Source organism: Salvelinus sp. IW2-2015, linkage group LG7 (genome assembly GCF_002910315.2).
Source record: "Salvelinus sp. IW2-2015 linkage group LG7, ASM291031v2, whole genome shotgun sequence".
NCBI lineage: Eukaryota > Metazoa > Chordata > Actinopteri > Salmoniformes > Salmonidae > Salvelinus > Salvelinus sp. IW2-2015.
Window position 1 is genome coordinate 3,219,024 of NC_036847.1, and position 16,670 is coordinate 3,235,693.

The window sequence follows — 16,670 nt, forward strand, 5'->3', positions numbered from 1 at the left end:
AGAGCAGTGGGCAGCTGGGAGGAGGTGCTCTTATTCTCCATGGACTTTACAGTGTCCCAGAACCTTTTTGAGTTAGTACTACAGGATGCAAATTTCTGTTTGAAAAAGCAAGCCTTAGCTTTCCTAACTGCCTGTGTATATTTGTTCCTAACTTCCCTGAAAAGTTGCATATCACGGGGGCTATTCGATGCTAATGCAGAACGCCACAGGATGTTTTTGTGCTGGTCAAGGTCAGACCGGTCTGGAGTGAACCAAGGACTATATCTATTCGTAGTTCTACATTATTTGAATGGGGCATGCTTATTGAAGATGGTGAGGAAGGCACTTTTAAAGAATAGCCAGGCATCATCTACTGACGGGATGAGGTCAATGTCATTCCAGGATACCCCGGCTTGGTTGATTAGAAAGGCCTGCTCGCAGAAGGGTTTTAGGGAGCGTTTGACAGTGATGAGGGGTGGTCGTTTGGTCGCAGACCCATTAGAGATGCAGGCAATGAGGCAGTGATCGCTGAGATCTTGATTGAAAACAGCAGAGGTGTATTTGGAGGGCGAGTTAGTTCGGATGACATCTATGAGGGTGCCCGTGTTTACGGATTTGGAGTTGTACCTGGTAGGTTCATTGATKATTTGTGTGAGATTGAGGGCATCAAGCTTAGATTGTAGGATGGCCGGGGTGTTAAGCATGTCCCAGTTTAGGTCACCTAGTATCACTAGCTCAGAAGATAAATGGGGGGCAACCAATTCACATATGGTATCGAGGGCACAGCTGGAGGCAGAGGGAGGTCTATAGCAAGCGGCAACGGTGAGAGACTTGTTTCTGGAAAGGTGCATTTTTAGAAGTAGAAGCTCGAATTGTTTGGGTACAGACTTGGATAGTAATACAGAACTCTACAGGCTTTCTTTGCAGTAGATTGCAACACCGCCCCCTTTGGCAGTTCTATCTTGGTGGAACATGTTATAGTTAGCGATGGAGATTTCAGGGGTTTGGTGGTTTTCCTAAGCCAGGATTCAGACACGGCTAAGACATCCGTGTTGGCAGAGTGTGCTAAAGCAGTGAGTAAAACAAACTTAGGGAGTAGGCTTCTAATGTTAACATGCATGAAACCAAGGCTTTTACGGTTACAGAAGTCAACAAATGAGAGCACCAGGGGAGTGGGAGTGGAGCTAGGCACTGCAGGACCTGGATTAACCTCTACATCACCAGAGGAACAGAGGAGAAGTAGGATAAGGGTACGGCTAAATGCTATACGAACTGGCCGTCTAGCACGTTCGGAACAGAGAGTAAAAGGAGCATGTTTCTGGGCACGATAGCATAGATTCAAGGCATAGTGTACAGACAAAGGTAAGGTAGGATGTGAATACATTGGAGGTAAACCTAGGCATTGAGTAATGATGAGAGAGATATAGTCTCTAGAGACGTTTAAACCAGGTGATTTCATCGCATATGTAGGAGGTGGAACAACATGGTTGGTTAAGGCATATTGAGCAGGGCTAGAGGCTCTACAGTGAAATAAGACAGTAATCACTAACCAGGACAGTAATAGATGAGGCATATTGATATTAGAGGCACGCGTAGCCCAGTGAGCGGTTGGGCTGGCTGGGGACATGGCGATTCAGACAGTTAGCAGGCCGATGCTAACAAGCTAAGAGTTAGTAGGCCGGGGCTAAACAAGCTAGCAGTTAGCAGACCGGGGCTGGCAAGCTAGCAGTTAGCAGACCGTGTTAGCAAGCAAGCAGTTAGCAGGGGCTAGCAGTTAGCAGACCGAGGCAGGCAAGCTAGCAGTTAGCAGACCGGGGCAGGCAAGCTAGCAGTTAGCAGACCGTGGCTAGCAAGTTAGCCTTTGGGGGACGTCGCGATGGGGGTAAGTTTTTGCCTCTTCGTGCGGTGACGTCGATAGACCAGTCGTGGAATTAGTAGGGTTCCAGGTAGCTCTAGGTAGTTAGCAGGCCTAGCAAGTTAGCAGAATGGGCCTTCAGGCGCCTGAGGGGCCTGTTGGAATTCTCGGGCAGATTATGTCGGTATTCTAGTCGTAGAGGATTGGCGGAGTTTCGTGCCCCGTACCGGCAGTAGAAGGGGTCCGGATATTGTACCCCAGGAGTGGGCTTCGGTGGTAGCACAGGAGCCCTGGCCGGGCTAGCTTCAGGCTAATTGGTGCTTGCCCTGGGATGGAAACGCTAGCCAGGAGTGGTCACCCGGGATTGCGGTTAGCTAGTTGCGAAGATCCAGATGAAAATGTTCAGAGTTTGCGGTAGGAATCCGGGGATATGGAGAGAAATAGGTCCGTTATGCTCTGGTTTGAGTCACGTTGTTCGAACTGGCGAGTGCTTTCCGAGCTAAAGGTTAGCTGATGACCGCTAGCAATGGTTTGCTAACTGATAGCTGGTAGGTAGTTAGCTGGCTAGCTTCATTTGAGGGATTCCAGATACGAAGTAAATAGAAATACTTTAGAAAAAAGCAGATCCACGCCACATTGGGTGAGGCGGGTTGCAGGAGAGTATTTAGAAGTTGAGGTTTAGGAAAATATTTTTAAAAGATATGCAAAGAAAAAGATGTAAAAACATATATACAAGGGACACGACAGGACAAAGACAAAGACGTCTGATGACCCACCTTGTGGTGGGGACAATAAAAGGCCACTCTAAAATGTGCAGGTTTGTCACACAACACAATGCCACAGATGTCTAAAGTTCTGAGAGAGCGTGCAATTGGCATGATGACTGCAGGAATGTCCACCAGAGCTGTTGCCAGATAATTCAATGTTAATTTCTCTACCATAAGCCGCCTCCAATGTCATTTTAGAGAATTTGGCAGTATGTCCAACCGGCGTCTCAACCACAGACCACGTGTATGGAGCCGCGTGGGCGAGCGGTTTGCTGATGTCAACATTGTGAACAAGTACCCAATGGTGGCGGTGGGGTTATGGTATGGGCAGGCATAAGCCACGGACAATGAACACAATTGCGTTTTATCAATGGCAATTTGAATGCACAGAGATACCATGGCGAGATCCTAAGGCCCATTGTTGTGCCATTCATCCGCCGCCATCACCGCATGTTTCAGCGTGATAATGCACGGCCCCATGTCTCAGCGATCTGTACACAATTCATGGAGACTGAAAATGTCCTAGTTCTTCCATGACCTGCTTACACACCAGACATGTCACCCATTGAGCGTGTTTGGGATGCTCTGGATCGACGTGTACCATGTTCCTGCCAATATCAAGCAACTTCGCACAACCATTGCAGAGGACTGGGACAACATTTCACAGGCCACAATCAACAGCCTGATCAACTTTGCGCAAAGGAGAAGGCAATTGGATGTTACACCAGATGCTGACTGGTTTCTGACCAACACCCCTACCTTTGTTTTTAAGGTATCTGTGACAAACAGATGACCATCTGTATTCCCAGTCATGTAAAATCCATAAATTAGGGCCTAATGAATTCATTTCAATTCACTGATTTCCTTATATGAACTGTAACTCAGTAAAATCTTTGAAATCGTTGCATGTTGCACTTATATTTCTGTTCAGTATACCGCTACAGTTAGTAGTTACCTGTCCAAGATTGAAATCAGTAACGGATTAGCCAAACTCAGTAATGTAATCTTATTACTTTCTGTTACTTTTGGATTACTTTCCCCTTAAGTGGCATTAGAAGAAGACAAAAAGGATCCATCAAATGCATTTGGTGGGTCCTCACAGTGGTCTCTGACTTGTGGTCAGACTCGCTCAGGTGGAACAAACTTAAACTTGTGCCCTTTTTCAATGCTGAATTGAATTGAAAGGTGTCATAATGTATTTTTTTCTCTCGCAATAATCCTTTCTGAATTTAAAGGAAAAATCCAAGAAGTAATCATCTAGTTTATCAAAAGTATCTGTCATCTGCTTACAATATTTTAGCTGGCTATGTAACGGATTACAGTTACAGTTTTTTTGTAACCAGATTACATGTAATCAGTTACTCCCCAACCCTGATCGCCCATATCGGTGGGCATTTTAGGTCATACAGGTATGTCAGATTAGCTCAATCGCCAATTTCTGAGCCTCTGAGTATCACAGAAACACAACACTTTGAATGAATAACAGACAAGTTGTCATAACAAGTGGCCATGGATCCAATTGATAAAAAATATTGGTTAAAAACATATATTTTGAAACATAACATTTGACTATAAATGTGTGACATTTTTCAATGCTTATTTACATGCTTATTTTAGGGATTTTAAACCACTTACTTGGGTTACAAAAGGCTTTGCAATCATTACCAATTTGGTGCTTTTAAGCAAAACATATGTTGCCTCTTTTAGGGGTTAATATAACTACAAGTGTAACCTATTCCTTTTAAACTCAAGAAATAGAATTCCATGGGTTACATCTGCATTTCTAATGCAGAGAATGAGTAGGCCCTGTAGAGTCACATTGCTTATTGATGCATGGTCACTTTATTAAGAGTTGCAGGACTGCAGAAACCATCAGTGGATATAATCGTGTCAACAATAATGTCTACAAACAAAGCCAAATGCCCATAACAATACCACTAAAACAAAACTCCAGATTGAACAGTTTAAGTCGACACAGATAACCAGGCATTCGTCAATTATGGCTATGGATTCCCGTCTCTGTAGAAACATGCAGTTAGTTAAGTCAAGTTAGTGATTTGAGAGGACGTGTCAAAATAGGCGAGACTTTAAATGAGCGTTGTAATCTCCTTATGCTAATGACAGACCGTACACATTCAAACTATTAAACACATGTACAATAAAGCTACAACATTCAAAAGTCATAAATGCACATTACAGATGGTTTGATCCTCTTCTGCCCAACAGTGATTCCCACACTACTGCATGATCAACACCAACTTTACATCTCTCGACTTGCACCTCAAGAAGTCATACCATTAGTTGTAGTGCTGTAATGATATAGCATGCACAGTACGTATGTATCTAGATAAACAGGAAGGAGGTTACTGTAACACTTTGTGAAGTTGATGACACAGAGACTGGTTTCGGTACCTCATTTTTCATTCTCTCTGTTTCAGGGTTATTCAACCCACACTGCGTCTAGTCAGAGAACAGACTTGCAAAAGACTTCCTCAAGTTGCGCATGGTCTCGGCCTTGGCCACGTCTTCACTGGCTGTACGAAAGAAGGATGTTTCCTTCAGACCAAAGGCATTGGTCAGGGACTGAGATTTACTGGAAAACAAAATTAAATAATTGATTACAATCTGTAGAAAGCCAAAGGTTTTGTCAGAACAAATAACCTCACAACTTGACTGTAGAGCATTGTATTTATTAGATGCAGGCTCTTCTTTTTGGTTAAACCTTTTAATTATGTCGGAATTATGTTTTTTTAATGTTGCTGCCAATGTGTTCTTACTTCAGCGATGGATGTGCCTGTGCTTTTTCCTCTGCTGTTGGCTGCTCTACCACTGGAGGCTGGCTCTGCTCAGGGCTCAGGTCCTTCTGTGGTGCCTGAGTCGTTGGCTCATTTTGGGGTTGTGCCAGTGGCTCAGGCTGGGGCAGGGCTGAGGCCTGTGGAGGTGCCTTGAACTCAGGTTGGAGCTGAGGCGCTGAGTTGCGCTGTCTTGGGGGTGCAGGTTTGGCAGGCTGTGCTGGAGGTGTTTGTTGAGCCCCCAGGCCTCCTGGTCTGGGCTTGCCCTGACTCGCTGACTGGGGCTGGGGCTGCTGTGTGGTTGGGATAGGCCTCTGGCATGAGTCCTTAGCAGAAGCTTTAGGAGTTGACTTTGGATCAGGCCTGGGACTTTGGGGTTCCACCCGGCCCCCTAATTTTAGTACAAGAAACACTTTATGATATTATCACACTTTCGCTGTGGAGAGAGGATATTGAAAGTCTTTGAATTTGAGTCTGTATTTTTTCACAGTTGTAGGTGAAATTTTGTCCCTCAAACCATCTGACAAAAACAGTAGACACAGTCTAAAATCGACACTGGTCAAGGGAGGAAGTCAAAGCTGCGAAATAAAGACACACAAAGCAGGAGGGGATACAATATTACAATACTGCAGATACATTATCTCTCATGCGTTAGAAGCAATGCAATGTGGGGCGCACATGCTTTGAGGGTATAGATGGAGGGGTTTTGACCAACCAATCAGTTTGCTCAATGATTCTCCACTTCAATAATATGACATGATAGATACAGAGTTTAACTATCATTAGTGGGTCTTAAAATAGAAGTAAATTGATATTGTTTTCTGACCTTGCTTCACCTGTGTTTGTTGTTGGTCTTCTTGCTCCACATATGTTTCTATAAACTGACATTTTTAAGGAGTCTCTCTAGCTACTGTACGTACATAGTGCCACAATATAGGGTGATTTGCTCGTTGATATTGTCTTTTTATACAACCATAACAAATATGGCGACACACGCTGAGCATATACCGCAAAAGGAAGCTTTATTGCCAGTGACAGGGGCAAAATATCCAGTTGGGGAATTTTTTTCCACAATGTATTGTTATCTGTACTGAATTCTTTCAAACAATTCAACACTAGTTCCAAGAGAACACACTTAACAGTTGGTGGCAACCCTGGTCCCAAATAGAAGCAAACGAGCCGGTATGAAAAACTAAGCCAGCAAAAGAGTTTCACCTGGGAAGGATGGCTGATTTCGAGTTTCCACTGACAATAGCGCCTTTGATCAATTAGTTCCACAACAAATACCTCACCATGCAACTATTAAGGACCTTGGTACCTCCACTCTATCCTCCCTTTTATAGGAACGTCATGGCAGTTTGCCCCACAAAAAGCAAAACACAAAGCCACAGGTAAGGCTTTTTACAAGGTTCCTCTCTGGGTTATCTGCACAGACACAATGACATTTCATACACGTTGGAAAATAAATTGCACATAGAGCTTGCTAACATAGTTCATTTGTACAATTCTGTTAGTAACAAACAAAAGTGTGTTTTAGAATGTGACACACATTTACAATGATGTTGATATAGCTGTATTCTTAAATGGACAGTATGACCATTTAACCAAATAGGAGACATGCATGGATTCTATATTATTAACTGCTACTTAATGCAGGTGTTTTTAATGGGAAAATGTTTGTATCCCACTTGTGAATGTAGCTGTATGAATAAATTATGGAATAATATCTGGTAATAAAAATATAAAGAATATAAAGTTAAAAACATATATATTGCACTCTCCGTTAACTCAGAGGAGTATAAGGCAAATATGTCAAATAATCCTTAAATGGCAGTAACATAAGCATAACTCCACGCACATCATCACTGCAAAACAGAGCGCCATCATTGTTGTCATGGCAACACCAATATGGTTGTTGATATTCTGCACGGACGGTGCGCGTATGGTAGAATCAGAAACCTCATACCTAATATTTCAGATATATTATGTAACACGTTAACCATTTAACTGAATCACAGTTTCGTTTTTTGACTTGAAAACATAATTTTAAGTGACAGGACTAATTTGACTACTTCCTGGTAATATATATATATATATGTATATATATAAAAAAAGATTGACACATTAATCATTTGCCAAAGAGGCAACGGTTGTTACTGGAATCTTACTAGTTGACAGACAAACCCTACCGTTATGTTAATGAATCTTAATTATTGGAATGAATGACAGCGTTTGAATATATCATAGTTAGTTACTCTCTAACTCTATCACATAAAATCTCTCCTCTCACGATCGCAACTGCAGCTGCCACAAACCAATCCCATATATTTACAGTGGGGGACTGTGATTATACGTGCTGTGTGATAATGAGTCAAATATGTATTATTAGGCCAAAAAATTGTACACTAAATAACATCCTGTTGTTTTTACAGTAATTTACTGGCAGCCAGGTACCTGTAAGTTTCTGTAAAAAAAAGTACAGTATGTTACCATAAATTCTAAAACAAAAACTGGTTTAACAGTGCATTACTGTAAAATGTACTAATGTACTGTTAAACCAAAGTTTATTTGGAATTTACAGTAACATACTGTACTTTTTTTTACAGTAACTTACAGCTAACTGTCTGCCAGTAAGTTACCATTAAAACAACAGGATTTTGTTTTTACAGTAGTCTATTGTAATTGTGTAAGTTATCTAATATGCTTGTCCTCATACACATGAAAACAGCTATGGCTGTGTTCTGTGCATAGAGACAGGTTATAAAACTGTCAAAGAAAGGTCTTTCTAAGCGTTGGTTGTTATAGCAACATTCACTGATGGAAGTATCTTGATGGGTAAGCTATCTGCTAATAATGGACAAAGACAAATCTAAATATCATGTCCTTTCAAACAACGCATGGAATGAAAGTTTACAGAGCAGTGATCTGGCTGTATGTATGCAGGTACTCATCAGCTTTCTTGGCTCTAACATTTGATTGTTTATGCATACATCTATTTTGTATAACTTATACAATATGCATTTGCTATTATGACACATTCACAATGCATACATCACAGGGACCATAGTTTGGATCTAAAGAATAATAGTGGTGGCACTAGAGAAACATCCAGAATGAGAAGGAAAAAAAAACATGTTACCTGCCTTAATATCATTCATGCAAAACAAAAATAAATATCTATTATATTAGTATATGTATGAAAATAATCACCAATACAGTCATACGCACCCACATTTACATATTGACATATACACAAACGTCAAACTGCACGACAAACCACAGTTTGAACAATATCTAAAAGTACACACCAAAATTGAGAAATAAACAGGGGGGTTTAGAGGGAGGTCAAATTATGAATAATGACTGAATCAAACACGTGGCACACAGTAGCACTGGACTCAGTGTAGGCACAATCTGCTTATTACACCGTCAACAACAGCCCCAAAGAAAACCACGGCTACAGAGAAACAGAGGCGACCGTTACAAGCACACTAAATCAACAAGGAAACACGTTAACAGTACATCTTGACACTGCATAGAGGAAAAAACACAGTCCAGGCCAGCACTACACTCTGGCCCAAACTAATACCAGCCACATCTCAGTTCGTCTACCGTCTCTCCCCAACACCCTCCCCGCTTTTGTGTCCAGCTAATGTACATCATCATCATTTCGATATTAGATAGACTTCCTCTCTGGCGGGCTACTCAGTTGGCCTGGACGGGTTTAGGCCCCACTGCAACGCCATTACAGTCGAGAATGTACTGCAGACAACCTTGAGGAGGGTGTGGAGTGCCAGTCTTGGGATCAACCACAAGGTCCTTCTGGCCACCACTCTGCAAACAGACAAAACATAGTGATACTCCCAGGGACACTACAGTAATAGTGTCCACTACAGTAACATTTCTTTAATGCAGAAGTCATTATGTCCTTATGATAGAATTCTGCTTTAAAGAATGTACTTTTTAAACAGGAATATTGTTTTTATACAAATATAGCTATACTCTAGTTACTGAGAGACAGTAATACACAACCTGGTGCCCTATGTACATAGACATGGAATCACTGGTCACTTTAATAATGGAACACTAGTCACTTTAATAATGTTTACATACTGTTTTACCCACATCATATGTATATACTSTATTTCAGTCAATGCCACTCCGACATTGCTCGTCCTAATATTTATAGATTAATTCCATTCTTTTACTTTTAGAGTTGTGTGTATTGTTGTGAATTGTTAGATACTACTTCACTGTTGGAGCTATAACACAAGCATTTCACTACACCTGCAATAACATCTGCTAAATATGTGTATGTGACCAATAACATGTGATCTGATATGGCTGTAGTACAATAAACTAATATAGGCGGAGGCTCTCAAACCGGATTTCCTAAAAAGCATTCCTGTAAGACTATGACTGATCATATTCCCCATACAGTGGTGTGTAGCCTACTGCACCATACCTGTGATGGCTGCATGGTGGTGGGTCTGTTAGGGGACCCAGTGGGTGTCCGTCCTACTGCCTGGTTCATCTTGGCTACCACCATGTCAGTGATGAGCTGCCTGTCCTCTGCCTGATGCTCTCCTACCAGTGGCATGGAGGACCCCACCACCTGACACACACAGAAGATGGTATTATTACCAGAGGAAGAGAAGGTGGAAGTGGAGTAGGTTATGAAGTGTGGACAATAGATTGCGTGTCACTTTTAGTTGAAATTAGGGGAAAACTGAATGGCTGGGGAAATAGGTAGCCCAGCAGCTAAGGAGTTGGACCTGTAGCCAAACGGTCCCCTGTTCGAATCATGGACAGGCGTTGGAAAAAAAGGGACTGCCTGGGTTCATATCCTCAAAACAATCCCCTACCGTTGGGCCCTTGAGCAAGGCCCTTAACCCCAAAACATGCTCTCCATCCAGGGGCACTGCAGCTTGACCCTGTGCTCCTCTTAACTGTGCGTCTGTGTGAGCATGAACATATAGTTAACCATATCACATGTATGCTGCTGTTCCCATAACAACCAGATAGACTCAAAATGACCTGACAAAGGACGTGGAATACATCAATACATTGTTTAACAAAGATGTTGAACCTTTCATTATATTTAACCGCGTCGGTGTGTAGAGAGCAACTACGTAATTAGGTGATACAGCATGAGAAACTCATGCAATACGTCAAGCACTGTATATTGAAACATTTTCACACTTACTCCCAACTGTACGCAGCTCATACCTCAGTGATGTAGTCTTTCCCATCCTTCCCATGAATGGCTTTGACAGCACAGATATCCAACCCTCCGAAGATCTCTGAGCAGGTGTCAACCCACAGCTTGTACCTGAACACGGGGGGGAAGAAGGATAAGATACTCACACAAAGTGGTCCTACAGAGTGTCACAGTCAATGGATTCACGTCAAGGACAAGTGTGATGCTATTTAATAGAAAGAATTTGCATGTGGCAACGCAATTACTCAAATGGCTGTTGTCAATGGTGCACCATTCAGAGAGAAGACAATGCAGCGTGCTAACTCGGATCAATACAGACATTTGCATTGTCTCTTAATGAGCTACGTGACCTCTCGTAATGAGACAGGGCATTGTCTGGTATTGTCCTATTAGAATGGATGCCTTAGCAGTGGTGCTGTACTGCTGTTGTTCAGGACTCGTACCTGTCAGTCATGGCCACTTGTTCCAGCATGGCGGAGCCTATGTTGGTCTTCCAGTTGCCAGAGATCGAGGTCCTCCTATAATGGACGAGGCAGACATTACACGTGTATACATATTAAAGTCCCTGACAAATTCAAATTGTGCCGGATTCATTTGATTACTCTTCTGGATTATTTCAAGAAGTGGCCGGTCCTTAAGCTGTACTGTGGAAAATGTAACACTTTTCAGAAGCATATATCACACACATAAAACGGGTGAATAGTTCATACGTACATGTAAGCTTTGTAGTCATTGCCAATCTTCTGGATCCTGATGTCGTACTTGGAGTCGATGAGGGGCTCGGTGGTGGTGTAGGTTTGGGTAAGAGCCACCACACTGGCAATGTCCTGGAATTTACTGTGGTTATCCACCCTCACCTGGACACGGCACGCACAGAGTCCAGTGCGAAACCCAGGGAAGCAGAAACATTAGGAGATGAGAGTCGTCAGTGGTTCTCTCAAACTACCAGGTTCTCCATGTGTTTTTTTTTCTGCTGGCATAATCCTTTTTGATGGCGCAGTTGTTTTTGTAAATTACAATAATAACAAACGGACCAAAATGCACGTCTTACCACCCACCACTAGCAGCCCCACAATCTACAGAATAACAACATCAAGCCTCGATAACATTCTTACCTTTCCTACTCCTGAGTGAGCGTGTCCAATTTTCACCACGACAGGAAATGTTGGCATGGCAACCTGGGTGGTAAACCGTGTAGACATGATTGTTTCACGTATTTGTGGTTTCATCATACAACAAAGCAAAAGAAGTCCACATTAAATACTACATTTCAGAGCAGGAGAAGATGAGGTTCTTACCATATCCTTGTAGTTGGGATAGAAGGTCTGTTCAATCAGAGGGAACTTCTCTGCACCAAGCTTCCTGTAGGTGCTTATTAGTTGTGCAAACTAGAGACAAACATCAGACATCCCTTAGTCAAACTATGCAAATGATGTACTGTCGGCACAAATACACAAGCGTCATGCATGGCACCCAGCCAGTCCTCTGTCTACCTACCGCCCAGGGCTTGTCACACAGGTTGTAGATGGACTCCAGGGAGTTGATACTGGGGATGCCCCCATACTGCAGACCAATGATCAGGTTACGGAAGTCCTCATTCTGGGTCATACTGAAGGCATGTATGGCGGATAAGGACAAAGTCCGGCTTGAATGACCTGTAAAAAAAAGAATATAATTATGAATATAATTCTAGAAAATCCAAATAACTTCACAGATCTTCATTGTAAAGGGTTTAAGCACTGTTCCCATGCTTGTCAATGACCATAACAATTAATGAACATGCACCTGTAGAACAGTCGTTAAGACACTAACAGCTTACAGACGGTAGGGAAATTAGGCACAGTTATGAAAACTTAGGACACAAAGAGGCCTTCTACTGACTCTGAAAAACACCAAAAGAAAGATGCCCAGGGTCCCTGCTCATTTGCGTGAACGTGCCTTAGGCATGCTGCAAGGAGGCGTGAGAACTGCAGATGTGGCCAGGGCAATAAATTGAATGTCCGTACTGTGAGATGCCTAAGACAACACTACGGAGACAGGAGGACAGCTGATCGTCCTCCAGTGGCAGACAACGTGTAACAACACCTGCACAGGATTGGTACATCCGAACATCACACCTGCAGGACAGGTACAGGATGGCCACAACAACTGCCCGAGTTACACCAGGAACACACAACCTCCATCAGTGCTCAGACTGCCCACAATAGGCTGAGAGGCTGGACTAGGCTCGGCCTATGGGCACCAAACCCCATCGTCGCTGGACCAGACAGGACTGGCAAAAAGTCTCTTTACTGACGAGTCTGCGGTTTGTCTTCCAGGGGGATGGTCGGATTCGTGTTTTCGTCGAAGAATACTCGGGATCGATTTGGAGGTGGAGGTCCTCATGGTCTGGGGGTGTGTCCAGCATCATCGGACTGAGCTTGTTGTCATTGCAGGAAATCTCAACGCTGGGCCTCTCTCCAGGGAAGACCTCATGTCTGGTGACCTTGCAGGCTTCATCCTGACATGACCCTCCAGTATGGACAATGCCACCAGCCATTATGCATCGTCTTGGCGTGATTTCCGACACGACAGGAAAGTCAGTGTTCTGCCATGTCAGCAAAGCGCCGAGATCTTCAATTCCCACTGAAGCACATCTAGGGACCTGCTTGATAGGAGGTGAGGGCTAGGGCCATTTCCCCCAGAAATGTCTGGAACTGCAGGCGCCTTGTGAAGATGGGAAAACATCTCACGGCAAGAACTGGCAAATCTGGTGCAGTCCATGAGGAGGAGATGCACTGCAATACTTAATGCAGCTGGTGGCCACACCAGCTACTGACTGTTACTTTTGATTTTGACCCCCCCTTTGTTCAGGGACACATTATTCCATTTCTGTTAGTCACATGTCTGTGGAACTTGTTCAGTTTATGTCTCAGTTGTTGAATCTTGTTATGTTCATACAAATATTTATACATGTTAAGTTTGCTGAAAATAAACGCAGTTGACAGTGAGAGGACGTTTCTTTTTTTGCTGAGTTTATATAGGGCAGGTAATCAAGGAAGTGATGGAGTCCAGGTGAGTCTGACGACGCGCAGGTGTGCGTAACGATGGTGACAGGTGTGCGCCATAACGAGCAGCCTGGTGACCTAGAGGCCGGAGAGGGAGCACACGTAACAGTACCCTCTCCCCGACGTGCGGCTCTAGCTGCAGGACGTTGACCAAAATGACGATCCCGGGGAACAGGAGCCGACCGGTCACCTCTGCAGAGGCGCAGGAAACCCGTCAATCCGGCTGAGACGCAGGAGTATGGTGACCTAGAGCGCCAGAGAGAAAGCATAGCTGATGGTACCCCATCCCTGGGAAAATTTGGATCCAGCCTTAGGGACGATCCCGTGGATCAGGAGAGGACCGGTCACCCCCGCTGATGTGCGGGAACCTGTCGCCGGCTGGGACGCAGGAACCTGACAGACCGGCTGAGGCAGGGGAGCCTGGTGATCCTGTTGAGGCATGAGAGCCTGACGAGGCAGTGGAAGCAGGGGAGCCAGGCAATCCAGTGAAGGCATGAAAGCCCAACGAGCTGGCTGAGGCAGGGGAGCCTGTCGATCCGGCTGAAACATGAAAGCCTGTAGTGGCTCCCGGACCCGACGTCATTCCCACCTAGCCAAAAATACAAAAAACAATCCCTGATACTTCCCTTAGGTGCGGCGTCATTCTGTAACGATGTGAGCTGAGATTCGGGTAGCAAGTTCAGGGAGTGAGTGTTTAATAAAATAAACGGAACATAATACAAAACAAGAACCTCGAAGAACGCACAGACAGGAAACAGAAACAATGAAGCCTGGTTAAGGAACCGAAGGGAGTGAGATGTAATCAAGGAAGTGATGGAGTCCAGTCTGACGATGCGCATGTGCGCGRAACGATGGTGACAGGTGTTCGCCATAACGAGCAGCCTGGTAACCTAGAGGCCGGAGAGGGAGCACACGTGACAACTGGGATGTAACCCAAACTAAAGAGCGAGTTGTAAACCTCTAAATAATACACGGGACGAGACCTGTAATAACAAGTGCACAATAACACGTAGCAGGAAAGCCGATACAACAGAGCACAGGTACTCACAAGACCAACGGGCATGGGACAATAATCGACAAGGACAACYGGGAAKAGAGGATACATACACATACTAATCAGGGGGAATGGGAACCAGGTGTGCGTAATGAGACAATCAATCCACAGATGAGAAAGGAATTCGGTTGACCGTTTTATCTGTGGATTAATTGTCGGAGTAGAGGACCTTGTGCATTTCAGGTAAAATAACAACTCCACGTTTATATCCCAGGATAAATTAGCTAGCAACAGCAAGCTAGCCAAATTGCCATAAATGTTTAATGCTTTTCGACCTGTCCCCAAATGAATATCGTTGGTTCAGAGTTTGTTGTGGATATTTCAACCTGCGTGTCCTGATTGCTTCTGGTGTGGGTGAACAAGATCAACGTGCTCGCAATGTTAGACATCAAATCTGGAAATTTGCCATGGTTCTATTTACATGTAAAGGTCAACTAATGCTGACCACACAGCTTGTGTTGCGTGCGCGAGCGTTGAAAACAACATACATACATGTTATTCAATCATTGCACCCACACTGCTCGCGCACCTCAGCGAGCGTCTGCGTGTGCTAAAATAGAAATAGGTTCTATTTGCCTCTCCCATCTCCTCGTTGGTTTTCAGGAGCATATACCCACGTGCCATCTCCTCATTGGTGTAATGCACCGTAAAAGTAGGTTGCCAACCGCCATATAAAGTCCAAAGAAGTAAAAAAAGAAGCCTGAGGAAGGAGGAGAGATGATGAGAAAGGAATTTGGTTGACCATTTTGTCATCTCTCCTCCTACCTCAGGCTTCTTTTTTTTTATAACTTCTTTGAACTTTATATGGTTGGCAATCAACTTTATGGGGCATTACTACAACCGACTGGAGTGTGGACATCAGTTCATCTTTGAGAGGCAGGACTTGCAGCGCGTTGAGCGTCACAAAGAGAACCAACGTGTCGCAATGTCATCGCTGTCGCAATGATTGAATAACACYTGTGTGTACATTTATTTTGCAACGCTCTCGCATGCCACAGGAGCGGTGTGGTCAGCATGTAAGGCTTGAGTGTGTTGCTCAGGAAAAATTGCCTCTCAGAGCAATGGTGAATTGTCAATGAGTTCAGATGCTACAGTTTGGCTTGTGTGTGTGTGTGTGTGTGTGTGTGTGTGTGGGCGGGCACGTGCGTCCATGCGTGTCTCACCTGGCCACCTTGGTACCATTTCTCAGAACCTGCATGTCCACATTACAGCTTCCATTGGCATGAGCTATGACGTTGATCTCACTGAACTCAGCCTGCAAGGCAGAGAAACAGACAGGTACATCTGAAGAAGTGAACGTAGACACTCCAACAATAGAGTCACAGATACATATTCAGTTTCTAGGTAGAGAAGTCTGAGACAAGTGCCAAAAGTAAATCGACGCAGTTTGCCTAACGAGGCTTACCTGTTCGACTTTGATGTCATAATCTCCATGCACTTTCTTCCCTCTGAAGAGTTTGGCCCTAGGCAACAGAGAAATCAATTGATTATCCTTTCGATGACATTACGAGATAACACTGTGACTCATTGCAGTTGAGTTTCTCTGCGGGTGCCTTCCATTAATTTACAATCACGTACGGCTCCAGTCAATATTGAATAAGATACACTTCATTGACTTTAATATGCATCAATATACATTTTATGGCGCGAACACATGCATCTAAATGATTTAATTACACACCACACCATTACCCAAACATTCTGTCTTTGTGGCACATGTCCCCTCAGATAAACGCGACTTAGAGAACTGTTGATAGTGATAAAGTGATAAAGTCAAGGTGGTGATATATTCACTCCAGGGCCATACTAGCGAACATTAAGAAAAAGTCGAAACGTAGTTTTTCAAGTCTCAAAATGCGSATCAGCCAATTGAAATCATTGACGTAGTTGCACGTGATAAAGCGCTACAAGTTAGCTGTTCCCATTACGTAACCTGGCACATTTAGCCCTATGCT

At 43.8% G+C, this 16,670-nt stretch overlaps 1 pseudogene; it reads right to left on the reverse strand.

Moving 5' to 3' along the window:
• Window positions 1–4,420: 4,420 nt before the first annotated feature.
• Window positions 4,421–16,670, reverse strand: part of LOC111966208 (synapsin-2-like) — a 37,798-nt pseudogene continuing 25,548 nt past the window's right edge.